This window comes from Vicugna pacos, unplaced genomic scaffold (assembly GCF_048564905.1).
Source record: "Vicugna pacos unplaced genomic scaffold, VicPac4 scaffold_19, whole genome shotgun sequence".
NCBI classification, from domain to species: domain Eukaryota; kingdom Metazoa; phylum Chordata; class Mammalia; order Artiodactyla; family Camelidae; genus Vicugna; species Vicugna pacos.
Window position 1 is genome coordinate 37,079,632 of NW_027328740.1, and position 15,433 is coordinate 37,095,064.

Below are 15,433 nucleotides of genomic sequence, written 5' to 3' on the forward strand. Positions count from 1 at the left end.
GAGAATCATCTGTGTTGCTGTATTAATAGCTTGTTTGTCTTATAGTAGAGTATTGTTTAGTGCTGAGTTTTTACTGAAGAGTTTATTGTGAGCAGTGTTTGTATAGACCATCATTTCTTTCTGCATTTACTTCTTGATGGATGCATGGGTTATTTACAACTTGTGCTATTATAAATAAAATAGCAGTGAATGTTTGGTTACAAGTCTTTGTATGGACATATGCTTTTCCTTTCTAAAGCACCAGATGAGGAATGTCTGGATTATATGGTACACAGGTGTTTACCTTTTTAAAAGAATCTGTTAAAGACTTTTCCAAAATGGTTGTACTATTGTAAATTCCTCGTGGTGTGTATCAGTTCTGGTTGCTCTACTTCCTTGCCAGCACCTTGTAAGGTCAGTCTTTCTAACTGTATTCATTCTAGTATGTATGTGAACTAGTATCTCACTGTGGTTTTTAAAAGTATTTCTCTAATGACTAATGACACCTTTAATCAGCATCTTTTCATATGCTTATTATCCATCTGGATATCTTTACTGAAGTGTGTTTTCTGGCCTCATTCATTCAGGTGTTTGAATTATTATTGAATTTTGAGACCTCTTTATTCTGGATCAGATACAAAGAGAGACCTTTATCAGATATATGATCTGCAAATAGCTTCTGTCTATGGCTTGTCTTTTCATTTGCTTAGCAGTGTTTAGAAGAGCATTGAAGAGTCTTCATGTTCATAAAGTTCACTCTATCAGTTTCTTTTTAAAATAGATGATACTTTTGGTGTCAAAGCAAAGAAAAATTTGCCAAACCCAAGGCCATAAAGCTTAAGCCTATGCTTGTTCTCCTAGCTGTTTTATAGTTTTAGATTTCCTATTAAGATCTATGATCCATTTTGAGGTAAATTTTGTATATTTTGTGAGGTGTGAATCAAAGTTCATTTTTTTTTTTGCGTATCACTATCTAATTGTTCCAGCACTACATGCTGAAAAGATCCTTTCTCCACAGCATCCTTTTTGAGAATCAATTGTCTGTATAAGTCTTGGTTTAGTTCTGAACATTCTATTGTGTTCCATTATTCTATTTTCCTGTTTTACACCAACACCATAATTTCTGATTACTGTAGCTTTATAAAAAAAAAGTTTGAAAATCAGATAGTGCAAGTCTTCCAACATTGTTTTTCTTGTTCAAAGTTGTTTTGGATTTTTGGGATCCTTTGAATTTTTATATGAATTATAGAATAAGTTTTTAAATTCCTTACATCCTGTTCTGCCAAAATTCCACCCATGTCTTTGGCCGTCTCCAGAGCCACATTTTCTGAAGAAGTCTCTCTAGATCCCAGGTGAAAGGAATTTCTCTTTCGTCTGTGCTCAAATCACATTTGATATTATTTGATTACATTTAATCATATTTGCCTGTATGTACTTGTCTGACCTTTCCAGCCATTTAGTAAATCTCAAAAGATTAGGAATCTTGACTTGGTTCCCTCTGTGTGCTGAGAAACTAGTTCTATGCTTTGCAGGAGTGAGCCCTGCAGTAAGAGGTATCTGCAGCACACATCTAGCTCATTGCTTGAATATTGTCAAGGAATTCTGCAGATTTAGAATTGTTTATTGATTGTTGTCTCCAAGACGGCTCAGTCTTTTTTATTTCTATTGCTACTGCTGCAGTTTCAAAGAACAATGGGCTAGTTATTTTCCAAATATCAAATCATACTCTAATTGTGTTGTCACGCAAATTATGTGCTGCTGTGTCTTAACAACCTGCTTAGTGTTCACAGGCTCCTTCACTCATGGAAAATTTGGGAGAATGTCATATCCTTAGAGATAGCAATGCTGTCTTTGGCGACCTGAGCAGCAGTATCTGAATTCACTCCTGCTGTTTTTCCAGTGTCCCCTCTAGACCTCCTCCAGCCCTCCATGGGGGGCCCTGCAGTTCTGCCCTAGAAAAGCCTGTTGCTTCTCAGGAAGACTTCCCTATGAAACATAATCATGTCCTTCTTGTGGGGACATTCAGTCCAGAGACCTGAAAGCAGGGGAAAATGTTCAGCCTGCTTTTGGTAGAACCTAAATTCTTCCATACTTGTTAGAAGCAATTTCAATGAGGAAACTGTTTTGGCATCTAACAAATCAGCATAAATGACTGATGAGGAAGATCAGCTTCCCCATCCCACTCAGTCGTCATGTTGATGTGACACACACATTGGCAAACATTTTCCCCTGTGAGCAACGTAAAGTTCAAGACGTTATGAATGGCTTTTTATTTTTATTTCTTAGTCTTTCCACATTCACTGTGTCTCGTGAGATTATATGAATCCTGCTTATTTTCAGCCCAGCACTAAACTTTTTAAAAGGATCACGTGTTTAAAAGGCTAGTGGACAATTTTTTAGAAGACAGAAATCCTTAGATTTTGGTCCCAGAGTTGAATCTTGGTTAGTGGTGAATGAAAATTCCCGTTAAAATTTTAAATTCAGTGATATAAAGTCTTAAAAATAGTTAAATATTAGTCAATTTCATTAAACACTATAAGAGTTATTTACCTTTAAGCCTGTTTCTGGGGCAATTTTGCAATGATTCCCTCCCTTTATCGATTCCCTCTTTATCAGAATCCTTGAGAGGCCCCTGTCATCATTGTCAGTATCATCATTATCATCATGGAACTGATTCTTCTGGAAGATTCTAGGAAAATAAAGAGATGGACGGGATTATGTGTAGGTCAGTGTGTGCATGTACAATGAGAACAGCTGTCAGGCATTAGATGCAAGATACCCATTTCATTTAGGGGAGAATGTGGTCATGAAATCCTGATGTGGTGAATGAAGGAAGCGGTGGGAACAGGATAGTCAATGCAAAGGAGGAGGAAGTGAGTGAGTTGGAGAGCATAGATCCTTGGTTAGTTGATCAGCACATTGGTAAGAATGAGGGGAGTGTGATGGCAGAATCATGTCCCTCCCCGGCCACAGGGTAGCCACATGTGACATGTTACTGTACATGGCAAAAGGGATGACAGATATTTTAGGATTAAAAATCTTAGAGGATTTCTGTCTCCTAAATTGTCTATTAGTTAGCCTTTAAACCCATGATACATTATTATAGATTAGTGCAGGGGCACAAATAAAAAGGATTCATATAATCTCACCAGACAAACTGAATGTAGAAAGGATAAGGAAGAAAAACAAAAAGTCACTTATAAGTGCCTTGAACCATAAATTGCTCATGAGGAAATGTTACACAAGGTGAATGTCACAGCCACATACATACTGCCTGAGTGGGATGGGACAAGGGGATCCTGAGATGAGACAATAGGGTGAGTAGTCTGGATTGTCCAGGTGGGCTGAATGTAATCACAGGGGTCCTTAAAATGGAGGATATTTCCCAGCTGAGTTTAAAATCAGAGGGAGGTGTAGCGATGGAGCAATGTTCAGAAAGGCTGCTGACCATGAAAATGGAGGAAGTTGAGGGGCACAAGCTAAGGAAGGTGGGTGACCTCTGTAAACTGGAAAAAAAAAAAAGGAAACATTCTCTTCTAGACCCTCTAGAAGGAAGGAACCCTGCTGGTATCTTGAATTTATCCCAATGAGAACTGTGTTGGATCTCTGACATCCACAGCCATAAGCTGATAAGTCTGTGCTGGTTTAAGCTATTAAGCTTAATGGAATTTGTTACAGTGGTAATAGGAAAATAACATAGTGAGCGGTAGTGTAAGGGATTAAAGGTCTAGGATGGGGTGTGGAGAGAATTCTGACATTTACACCTAAAAAACAACCAGGTGAAGTGGGAAGGTGTTTTAAGGAAGTCCTACCTGGCAGGGCTGTCAAGCAGACTGGAGTGAGCGAATCCTTGGAGTTAGAGGAATCAATTAAACCTCTACAAGGAAAATAAGAAATAAAATGTAGCAGGGCTTCAGTGTTAGTAGATGTAGGAATGGAAATGGGCAGAGAGATATAAACATTATTTTGAAATTAGCTACAGGTTTGATGACTGCATGTTTGGGAGAGTTAGCCGATGTGTGGACTGAATGCATCCCCTCAAAATCCATATGTCGAAACCTCATCTCCCAGGTTGATGATATAAGGATGCGGGGCCTTTGGGAGGTGATTAGTAGGATAAAATGAGGTCATGAGAGTATTGCCCTCATGAATGGTATTAGTGTTCTTATACAGGGCCCCAAAGTGCTTGCTTCTCTCTCCTCTCTGGGCCATGAAGATAGTGGGAAGACAGCCATCTTCGAGCTGGCAATCCTCTCCCAGATACATTGACCTTGAAAGCCTCAGCCTCCAAACCATAAGGAATATGCTGGTTGTTTAAGCCACCCGACACACGGTAATTTGTTACAGAATCCCAGACTGACGAAGACAGTGGAGAATGCCACTGCGTTTGGCACTGATTGCCTGGAGAATGCTGAAACCCAGGGAAGTGGGCAGCACAGACGTTTACTCATTTAATCCTGCCAACACTGTAGGGGATAGAGTCTACATTTTCCTCGCTATTTAAAAGGTAAGGAAAAAGAGGCACAAATAATAACAATGACAATGACAACAACAACAACAACAGCAACAATAATTTGTCCAAGATTCACACAGAACTCCCTGGAGGGAGAGTGAGAATTAATACTTATGCAGGCTGGCCCCAGAGCCCCTGCTCATAACTACTAAGTCAGATCACCTTGCTTATTTAGATCAGTTTTTTTTCAACTGTGATATGAGTGTACTGTGTCCAGTAACTTATAATTTCAAAATACCTCACTGTAAGGGAAACATTAGTTGCAGGCATTACAACCCACAGAAAGCTAGACATACAAAAATAACTTGTTAGGGCAAGATAACCAATAATGTTTTTAAATATTATACCTGCTGACCCTTTGCAATAAAGTGTTTATTTATAATTCTGTCTGGCTACAGAATAACATCATAATCCTGCATGTGGCTGGTGGCTCCCGTGTTGGACAGCACGGGTCTAGAGAATTTAAATGACTTGCCCAGCCTTGCCCAGGAAGCTCGTGGTGGGATCAGAGCTATAGTCTGGGACTGTTCCTTCCTATCCAACAATTCCCTCATGGAAGTTTAGAAGCTTCTCCTTTGGTGCCCAGCTGTCTATCCATACTTATGACATCTTGTCAGGTGCCCCGGCCTGCTCCTGAACATCAGCCAGAACCCACTTCTGCTCTTTTTTGGCCAGGTAATACCTTCTAGCAACTTCCATTGCCTTCTTGGCATCAGTTTTTACATGGAAGGGTAGTGGCTAGAGAAGGAAATGTGTCCACATGACAGGTTTTTCATAAATATAGTAGGAGTGGTCAAGAGAAGAAAACCTCAGGAATACGAGTGGAAGCAGGTCATTTAATATACCAAATGCGTACTTTCAATGTATGTTTGTGTTTCCGAGTCCACGCTTGTTCTACTCGTGCATTATAGGCCAACACATCAGGAGACAAGGATTTGGGGCAAGAAATAGCGGCTTTAATTTGTAAAGCCAGCGGAGAAGATGGTAGACCAATGTCCTGGAGAACCATCATCCCAAGTCAGAATTCAGGCTCTTCTTATATTAAAAAGGGGAAGCGGGAATGCTTGGTTGTTGCAAACTTGGTGTATGAATTCTTTGTTGTTAGAATCCTTTGTTCTTGCAGCTCTTCACCTGGGTCAGATCCGTGTAAACCTCCAACAAGCAAATGTTATTTTCTATTCTGTATCTTGTTATCTTTATACGAATGGAAAAGTGATAATATCCTTCAAAGTCAGAGCCTTGAGAATAGGGTCTCCTGTATATTTCAGGATCTAGGCAACATTGTTTCACAAAAGGTGCAGAAACAGCAAGACTAAGCCTAGGAAACAGGGCACAGGTTTAAAGTCAAAGGAACAGATCTAATATGGAGTCAGATTTGTTCTTTCCTATTTCAGTAGTGCCATGGAGAAGGCACTGTGGGCAGCTTTCTGTAGGGTCCTGGAGGCTTTCTCTCTCAGCCTCTGTGCACCTCTATTGAAAACCCGTCATCGCTATCTGGCCTGCTGGAAAACCAATCCGCCTGTTTTGCCCTGAAGTTGTGTTCTGTTTATAACTCATCTCTACTCCTTGGAAAACAACTCAATAAAAACTCAGTTGGTTTCCCACCAGCCCTGAGCAGGGGTGAGGGATAGCATGTTATTATTTTATTAAAAAAATATATAAAAGAGTTTTAAAACAGCACTGGGCACATAGGAGAGAGACAATCAATGCTTCCTGGCTTAAATCGAAAATGATGACTCAGTGAGTCTATGGCTGCTGTATTTGCTGAGCTAGTTACTCCTTTGCTCCATTACACATTTATTTTAACTGAAAAAGAAATATATGCATATGGTTAAAAAAATTCAAACAGAGCAAAAAATACTCAAGTGAAAGAAGTTTTCCCTCATCCTCTGTTCTTACATGCCTCCCTGGAGATGCCAATGTTTACAATCCTTTGTGTGCTTTTCCAGATATGCTATGCAAGTTCCCACCAATGTATGTAAATTCCTTTAAAGTTTTACTTATTTTTAACTTTAAGGGATTTAAATCCTCAAGTGGCTTCTGCCACAGTAATAGAAAAGAAGAAATCTGACTCCATATTAGATCTGTTCCTTTGACTTTAACCCTGTGCTCTGTCTCCTAGGCTTCTTCTTGCTTGTAAAACAATGTTGCCTAGAGCCTAAAATATACAGGAGAGCCTATTCTGAAGGCTCTGACCTTTAAGGGTATTTAACACTTTTCCAATCATATAAAGATAACACGTTGCAGAATAGAAAATAACGTTTGTTTTGTTGGAGGTTTACAGGGATCTGACCCAGGGAGATAGCTGCAAGAACAAAGGATTCTAACAAGAAGGAATTCCTACACCAAGAAGTTTGCAAAAACCAAGCACATAGGAAAGCAGCCTGAATTCTGACTTGGGGAGATGGTTTTCCAGGACATTAGTTTGCCATCTAGGTCTACAGAAACTTGCTATTCCATGCCCCAACACTTGGTCTCCCAACTTACTGGCCTGTCCTGCACTGAGGAGAATGAATTTGGACTCAATAACACTTCTACCTACCTAGCAAGTTGGACACTGGGACTGAGGGCAGCTCTCCCACACACAGGGGCCTACGGTGAGCCCTTGATTATTCCCCGAGGTTGGGGTGTGGTTTACCCAGGAGGGATGGGGACTCTACACCAACACTCAGGCAGTCTGCTCCTTCTGGGGCTCTGACATTTTACCTCCCGCTCCCTGCCAGCCCAACATTTGGGACAGTGGAGCTAAGGCAGAGATCGTGCCTGCCTGTTTCCCAGCGTGTAAAAGGGGAATATGTACTCTTCCCAAGGTAGTTCTGAGAAACAACACCTGCGGGTGCTTGGTTCCCTGAGCAACAGTAAACCTAGCTCCTTGTGGGGGCAACGGGTATGATACCCGTAGGGTTTCTGCAGAGACCTTAGCTGGAGGGCTGGGCCAGGGACGTAAAATATGAGCTGTGGGCAATGACGGGTAAGAGAAGGGTGTATAGGCAGGACTGCTGCCTCCTTCGGGGTGCCACAAGAGGTAAAACGCTTTCTCCCCATCTCTGTTACTCCCCTCCCAATTCCAGATAACTGCCTTCCCTCTGCTCCTCCTGTCCATGTGTCTCCCTCCACTTTTCCCCGCCTCCCCTCCTCCTCCCCTATTCTCCCTCCCTCGGTTCCCCTTCTCTCTCAGGACCCAGAGGGGATCGCTGGCCCTCCTGCGCATGCGCAGTTGCTGCCAGCTGGACCGCGGGTTGGAAGCTCCAGCTCCGAGCCGGGGATCGGCCCCAATGGCTTCTCAGCTCTGTCGCCCTGTAGGCCTTTGGCTACTGCCTGGGGCCGGGGCCTCTGGCTGTGGAAGTGCAAGGTGAGGGGATATCGGGAAAGGGGTGAGGCGGCTGCGGGAGGGCGGTCGGCGTGTCACAGCCCCCCAGGGCGCCAGTCAGCGTGTGTTCAGCTGGATTGCTCGGGCCAGACCCCTCTGCCCGCGCCACCTGCCCCGGCGCACCGGCCACAGCTGCCCAGGGCCAGGTGTGCCCCTGCCGCCTCTTGACCCAGCCGGGCTCCCCTCAGTCCGCGGCTGGCATCCGCTTCCCCTCTCCCGCCGGCGAGTCCTCCCCTAACGGGCTTCCTCTCCTAGGCCGCCGACCCGTCCCCACCACTGGGCGGGCTGTGTCCCGGGCGGGCGGGGTCTGCACACCCGGACGGGGCGGGCGGCTTGGGCTGGGGCTGGGGCTGGCCTCCGAGCGGGGCAGCAGCCCGCGTCCCCCACCCCGCTCTCCCTGCCCCGCGACCCCGGGGCTGCCTTCCTCTCCCTTTCCCGATCCCTGAGGTCCAGATTAGCGGCGTGGGCGCTGCTCCCCAGGCTGAGAGCCCGCGGCTGTAACTCCCAGCTTCTCCTGGTGGAGTCGGGAAAAGGGAGCGGCAGTGCTGAGGGAGCTTCTGTCTCCTTGATCAGGATTTCTGCCCCAGATAAGTACCTTGAACACTTTCAGGTGTTATGATGGCGGTGCTTGTTGATGTCACATGTTTTTATACTGAGAGGGATTACAGTGGTGAAAGCAGGGCTTGGTTCAGTTAAAAATGAGCTGAAGGCATGAGGCTGTCTCATCCTCCATCATTCACTCTCCCAGGGTGAAACGTGAGACCGTCGATCTTAAAAAGATACTTATAGTCCCTAACTAGTCCAGCCCAGCTATTGTGTGTTAACAGGAACAGCACAACCCGAGGCGTTGGAGACCCAGGGACATTGCACTCCTAAAGAGCTCCTGGCAAAATCTGGTTTGTTTTGTTTTTTTTGTTTGTTTGTTTTACTTAAATTGTGGGACAGACTAGTAGTATAGAGGGAAAAATAATTGGCAAGAAGGATTTTTTCATATAACAGCTTTATTGTGATATTGTTCACACACCATGAAGTCCACCCACTTGAATGTTACAATTCAGCAGCTTTTAGCATATTCACATTTGTGCAACCATTATTATTCCAGAACGTTTTCATCACATCAGAAAGACCAGTTGAAATGCATGACCTATCCACCCCTTCCCAGTGGTGGTTCTAAAGAAGTTTCTTGGCTGTTCCTGACCATAAATTAACTTGTTACATTCCATGAAATATCTGGGAGGAATTCTAATCAGAATTGCAATGAATCTGTCTATCAAAGCAGGAAGAATTAATGTCTTTATGGCATAAACTTCTTCTACACATGAATATATCTGGGACCCTATATTTTCATCTGTCCAGAGCCAGGCCTATGGGAAATCCTCATTAATTCTTGGGTTTGTGAATGATGAGATTCAATACATCATTAGATGCAACTGTAGCCTTTCACTGAAGAGAAAAGTAACCTCGTAGAAGCCAAGTGATTCTCTGATGGTTAGAATGAGAGACCGCCAGTGCTGGAGTATTCGAGTGGACTTGGTGCTTGCAGAGTTCTCCACCACCTACAGCTAAGGGGATTACCGTGTTCTTTTACTTTTTTTTTTTATGGCGTTGCTTTTATTTTTACTTATTATATAAAATTATTTTTTATTGAAGTGTTGTAAATTTACCATGTTAGCTTCAGATGTACAGCAGAGATTCAGTTATAAGCTTATGCATATGTATATAAATGTTTTTCAGATTGTTTTTAGTACAACTCATTACAAGAAATTGAAAATAGTACCCTGTGCTATATAGTAGGTCCTTGTCATTTATTTTATATTTATTAATGTGTATCTGTTAATCCTCCCTTTCCTGCCTGCTAACAATAGTTCGCTTTCTATGTCCATGAGTCTATTTCTAGCAGCACCGTTTTTGCTAGCAATATATGCTGGTTGGCTCTTTTCTGTTTCAGTAGTTCCATCTTATGTGTGGGCGTTTTTCTTCTGGTGGGCCTGTGTGTGGTTTGCACACGTGATAATAGAGATCTGTATTTGGGAGAACTCCAGGCCTCGTGTAGTCCCTCGTATGGAGCGCCCACTGAACTGATGCTTGAACTTGGAAAAAAACAGTAAATGTTGGAATTTCCACTATGGTTGAGACTTCCAGGTTTCTATAACCTCTTTAGCCCACCTAAATTTTGGCTGCACCCAATACTGGATAATTTGGTGGAACTTCATGGTATGGTGGTGTAGAGACAGGGCCTTGTATGCTTCTTCTCTTTCCTTTTTCTAACAATCATTTTCCTGGGCCTTCCAGGTACTCCCCCAGAAGGGCCCAGGGCTGGCTTGGTGCTGCACTGAGGCAATATTTGTTAATAAGTCCCTTTCCTCATCTCTTCTGAGCCTCCATTTCCTTCTCTACACAATGAGGGCTTAGACTAGATAAGTGCTTTTCAGTTTCTTTTAAAGCCATGTTTCCTTTGAGAAACAGAAAATTCAAATCTCTCCTCCCATCACAACCCTTTAGATTTTGACACGTCCTCCAAGGAGTCACATAGCTCTTTGTGGTAAATTGATGTGATTGTGATTCCACGTGGCACAGAAAAGACTCTTCAGAGATTTATTGCAGGGAGAGGGCAGGAAAGGGGCAGTATGTCACACTTTCTTGTGTGAGCACTGGAGCAAAGGCTTGGGTTTAAATACAGTGTCTGATGTGGCATCTCTCTAATCTTGCACAATGTGATAAACCTCTATCCCTAGTTTCTTAATGTGTCAAGTTGGGGTGGTAATGTTTTAAGGCTTTTGTGAAACATTATACACATAAGCCATTTGTGTCTCGGTAGATACAAGACCTGCTAGAGAGTCGGAATTTCTTTAAAAATACATATATATTGTCCACATCACTCTGTGTGTATTTTGAAGTTCCTGGAGGGTGAGGGTTGAGTGTAATGTCCATCGTGGGACAGGTGGCCCATGGGTCTGTGTGCCTCAGATTGCCCCCTCCTCCCCAGTCCTCTTCCTCTCAGTCCAGGATGAAGTTCCCTAGTAGATTTACACACAGGTCTTGTGGAAATGGCTTTTCATTTTATTGTTTCACCAAGGAGGGTTGCCATCATGATCTCTGTGGTCAGGTTTTGGTGACCTGAAGGCTATGCAATTGGGGATTTCTATTTTATAAAAAGAAAAAAAATTACAAATACAAAATTAGACCTAGGTTGGTGGCAGGGGCTTTTGAAAGTGGGGACCATTAGCTTTTTTAGCTTCAGGTGCAGTGGCCTCTGGCCACGAGGACACATCCTCATGCTCTGAATTTGGAGGGACCAGTGGGTTCAGTGGGAATATTTACTGAGTGCATCTCATGGGCTGCGCATTCTCTTATTTGTACTGTGTGTTCCTTATTTGAGATGGTGAGCTGATTTAAACTCAATAGCCTCTTTAAAATAATAGACTTTTTATTTTTAGATGTAATGTAGATTCCCATGTAGTTGTAAGAGATAATATGGAGAGGGCCTATGGACTCTTTGCCCAATTTTCTTTAATAGTTCCATCTTGCAAAGTTGGGGTACTATTCATTCGTGACTCACTAACCCTTTTAGGTTTGTGTTATTGCCCTCATTTCTATTTATGAATAAACTGGTGTTGAGAGAAGCACACAGGTCTGCCCAGGTCACCCACGTGGTTAGTGAAGATTTGGGTGGAACGTGGGCATGGCATTTCCAAGCAGTACCATTATGATGGTCTGTGGCAGGGAGCAGCATTCACTTTGCTTGTTTATTCATTCATTCAACAAACATTTATTGAATAAACTCTGTGGGTCAGATGCTTTCATAGGGTTATCTGATTCTTCAGCAATATGGAGAATCAGGTAATGTTTTCCTTTTTTTTTTTTTTAATATGAGAAAAATATCTCTGAGAGGTTATAATCTCCCCAAAGGAAAAATAGCTCATAAATGAGGGATAGTACATTTGTACAGTTCCTTCTTCTTATGCAAATGGTACCCTAGGCATTTTACATTTGCAAACTTCCATAATCCAGATATATTCTTGTAAGGCAAGTAGTTTTTTTTTAATTGAAGTATAGTCAAGTTTACAATGTTGTGTCAATTGCAAGGTGGTTTTTTTTTGAATTTTGAATGGAGAAAATATTTTTTGAGGGGGTTAATTAAGTTTATTTATTTGTTTCATTTTTCTAAAATGAGGTACTGAGGATTGAGCCTAGGTCCTTGAACATGCTAAGCACGTGCTCTACCACTGAACTGTACCCTCCTCCCCAAAGCAAGTTTTCTTACCCATTATTCTGCACCTTAGGAGTTCAAATAAATTGGCGTTGAAATCCAGATATTTTGATCCTACTATGGTTCTTTGCATTATATCCTGCTGAGGGGTGGGGAAGCAGTTCCTTTATTCATTCATTTATTCAGCAGTTTTGAGCACCGACTTTGCATCAGGGCCTGCCTAGGTGCTTGGAAACAGAAAACAAGAAATGATCCTTTTCTGCAGGGGATGGAAGCCTAGACCAAAAGCTGGGTAATGTGATCTGAGCTTCAGTAGACATGTGCAGACGCTGAGGACAAAATTATCCCCGATTTGCTTGGACTTCCCTTGCCTTCTGGCTGGTGCACACCAGGTCGCCGCATCCCAGTGAGGCCCGCAGCCCACAGCACATTATGTACATCGATTTACCCTCCCTTCTCGGCAGCGCCTGCAACATGAACGCCCCTGACTACATGCAGTGCGCTGAGGACCGCCAGACTCTCCCGATTGTGGTCAAACCCGTGGGGATCATCTTAGAGAATTTCTTTTGCATCTATAATGGAATCTCCTTGGTGAGCCAGATCAGACTGTGCGGCTCCCAGTGGGCACTCTGTATCTACTATAGGTATCTCTATGCGCCCGAGAATGGATGGAGTGACTTCCAGACCCACCGCAATGTCATGGGCCTTGTCACCATTACTGACTGCCTCTTGGCTAAGACCTTCTAGAAGCTCCACGCACAGAGGAGCTGTATGGCACCACGCTCTACGACTCTCAGCTCTTTGTCTTTATGCTGTATGGGGAGGTGGCCGAGCAGCCGCACACCGACGTGGCCTTCAATCTACGAGGACTGCAGGGTGGTGGAGAAGAGGATCGACGACTTCACTGAGTCACTCTTCATCTTGCCCAAGTCCAAGTGGCTGGATGGGGACCCCGAAAATTCTGGGGAGAAGACCCCCCTCCTCTACATCCTATTTGAGAAGGAGGACTTCGTGGGACTGGACACAGACAGCAGGCAAGTCAACCTGAAGGCCGGGCCACCCTGGCTGTGTGACAGATTGCTTCCCTACATCCAGAATGGGATCATCAAGGAGGAGGGCTTTCTTGTAGCCAAGGCGGGAAGGAGGTGTAGCCCGCTGGTTTTCAGACGTTTAAAACTAAATCCGCCTTTGTTTCAGAGAGATCCTTTTAGGGTTAGTGTGGACACTTACTCCCCTCTTTCAGCCAGGACACTTGGGGGGACCCCTGGAGTTGCTGTCCAATAGAGTAGCCACAGCTACTGTTGTTAGTAGTGCTGGGGAGGAGGCCGGTCTGAGCTGAGATGTGCTGTAGGTCAAATGCACATCAGACGCTGAAACTTGTCTAGTAAAAAGAATATAAACTATCTTGTTACTTTCTATATTGATTACACGTCAAAATGATAGTATTTTACATACAGTAGAATAAGTAAGGTCTGTTCTTAAAATCAGTTACTTGGTTTTTTTTTTTGTTGTTACATTTTAAACGTGGCAACTGAGAAACATTATTTACATGACTCTCATTTCATTCCTGTTGGACAGCCTGTCCTGGGACAGTTTCATCCCTTTGCTTGTAAATGAGACTCTGAATCCCGAGACGCAGAACGAGGTGCTGGTTGAGCTCAGGGTGGAGCCGATGTCTCCTGCCTCCCAGGCCCAGCACCAGCACGTCTCAGGCCCTCTCCCCTGCCTGACAGCCACCATGCCAAGTTAGGGCATCAGAAACACTGCCAGGGGCTTCCGAATTAGCTCCTTACGCAGGGAAAGGCATGTCATGGTGTATGGGACACAGCAGGGAAAAATTCGTCCTCACTTTGTCCCTGTGATTAGGTCAAAGACCCCACTCTGCCTTGGAAGTGCAGATGATCTCTTCTGGGCTGCCTAACCCCTCACCCTCTACTATGTTTCCCTGTATATCTTTCAAGCTGTCCCTCGGGCAGAAGAGGGTGAGACGTCTTTGCCGAGAGGTGGTCCCCCTTTACTGGGGAGAGTGAGGTGAGCTGTGTCCCCCCGGCCTACGGCCTCGGGCCTTGAGTCTGGAGAGCGCTCATGGCGGTCCCACAGGTGACGGTCGGAGGACATGGCACGTGCTGCCGGGCCCGCTGTGCAGGAGGGGCTCTGTGATTCTCTGTGATTCTAAGGTCAGATTCTACTTTCTTGTTGTTGGTAAGATGGAGGAGAAGATGCCAGAGAATTGATAAAAAGAAAATCCACACCAGTCCTGTGAATGACAGACACAGGGGATCCGTGTCCCACCTGCGTGTGGTGCCTGGCAGGCTCTGGAATAATTTTCACTTCCTCCCCGGACATTCCTCTATGGCTTAAGGAAGGGGAGAGGCATGTCGTGGCCATGATCTGTACTTGTCCTCACAGGGCCCTGTGATCTACATGCCCACACTACACTTCTGCTCCTTGGAGATGAGGTGTCAGGTTTAGGAAACTGGGCACTGCTGAGGGCATAGCTGCCAGAACCGTGCTACACCAAGACTGGCTTCGTTCACCTCACCTGTCACCTCCTGTTGAGTCCTAAGGCGTCATTCAAGGTAGGTGCATCGGTGCAATGAAAGCAGGGACCTCCTTCACCCCCTGGACAGACTGGTGGGTGATCAGTGGAAGCCTGGAGCCCTGCCCCAGCCCCACGCCAGTGCCTCCTATTTTGTCATAGGAGGCACTGGTGACATTTTTGCTCAGCAACTGCTTGGCTCTGATTCTGCAGAGCCAACAGAGAATGCCAGCTTGTTTTTGCCTTTTGAAGTCTGCCCTTGGGATTTGGCGGAGTAGCTGGATGTGTGCTTAGCCCATAGTGGTTGACACTGTCACCATTGTTTACCCAGAACCTCGTGTACCAGGCATGGCTGCCGGCATCAAAATACAGCAGCACATTAAACCTCCCTCCTGGTGGGTCTGTCTGTTCTGGTACCATAAGGGCTCAGCCAGCATCTGAACGTCAGTGAGATAACGTGGCCAGTGAGCTCGGGTCAAGCACGTTCTCCTCCAGTGACTTTTACTCCATTGTTGCTTTTACTATTACACAGTCATTAATTTTTTAAACAATGCTTTGGTTCAGGAGCAGAACCTAATTCTCCCCTGTTCCTCTTGGTGGGAGTGAGTAAAGTTGTCCAGCTTGAAATGCGACCACATTTTGTAGCTCAAAAGCTGTCTACACGCATCTAGGTGAAGTTTTGGTTTGGGGCGCTGACCACGTTGGGGTCCCCCGGCAGGATCGCTCCCCTCAGGCCCCTGCCTTCCCTGGATCAGGAGGTGAGGGTGGGTCTCACCGTCCCCGCGTCCCTGTCCTCATCACACTCACGTAATTTCTTGTAAA

General features: G+C 44.5%; 1 long non-coding RNA gene across 1 annotated transcript in view; it reads left to right on the top strand.

Annotated features, from left to right (window-relative positions):
• The first annotated feature begins 4,451 nt into the window (after positions 1 to 4,451).
• The window catches only part of LOC140692925 (uncharacterized), a 28,385-nt gene continuing 17,403 nt past the window's right edge, over positions 4,452 to 15,433 (top strand). The window contains exons 1-2 of the long non-coding RNA XR_012068557.1: positions 4,452 to 4,486; positions 7,671 to 7,844. This is a non-coding gene — a long non-coding RNA (uncharacterized lncRNA). The remainder of the gene's footprint in view (positions 4,487 to 7,670; positions 7,845 to 15,433) is intronic.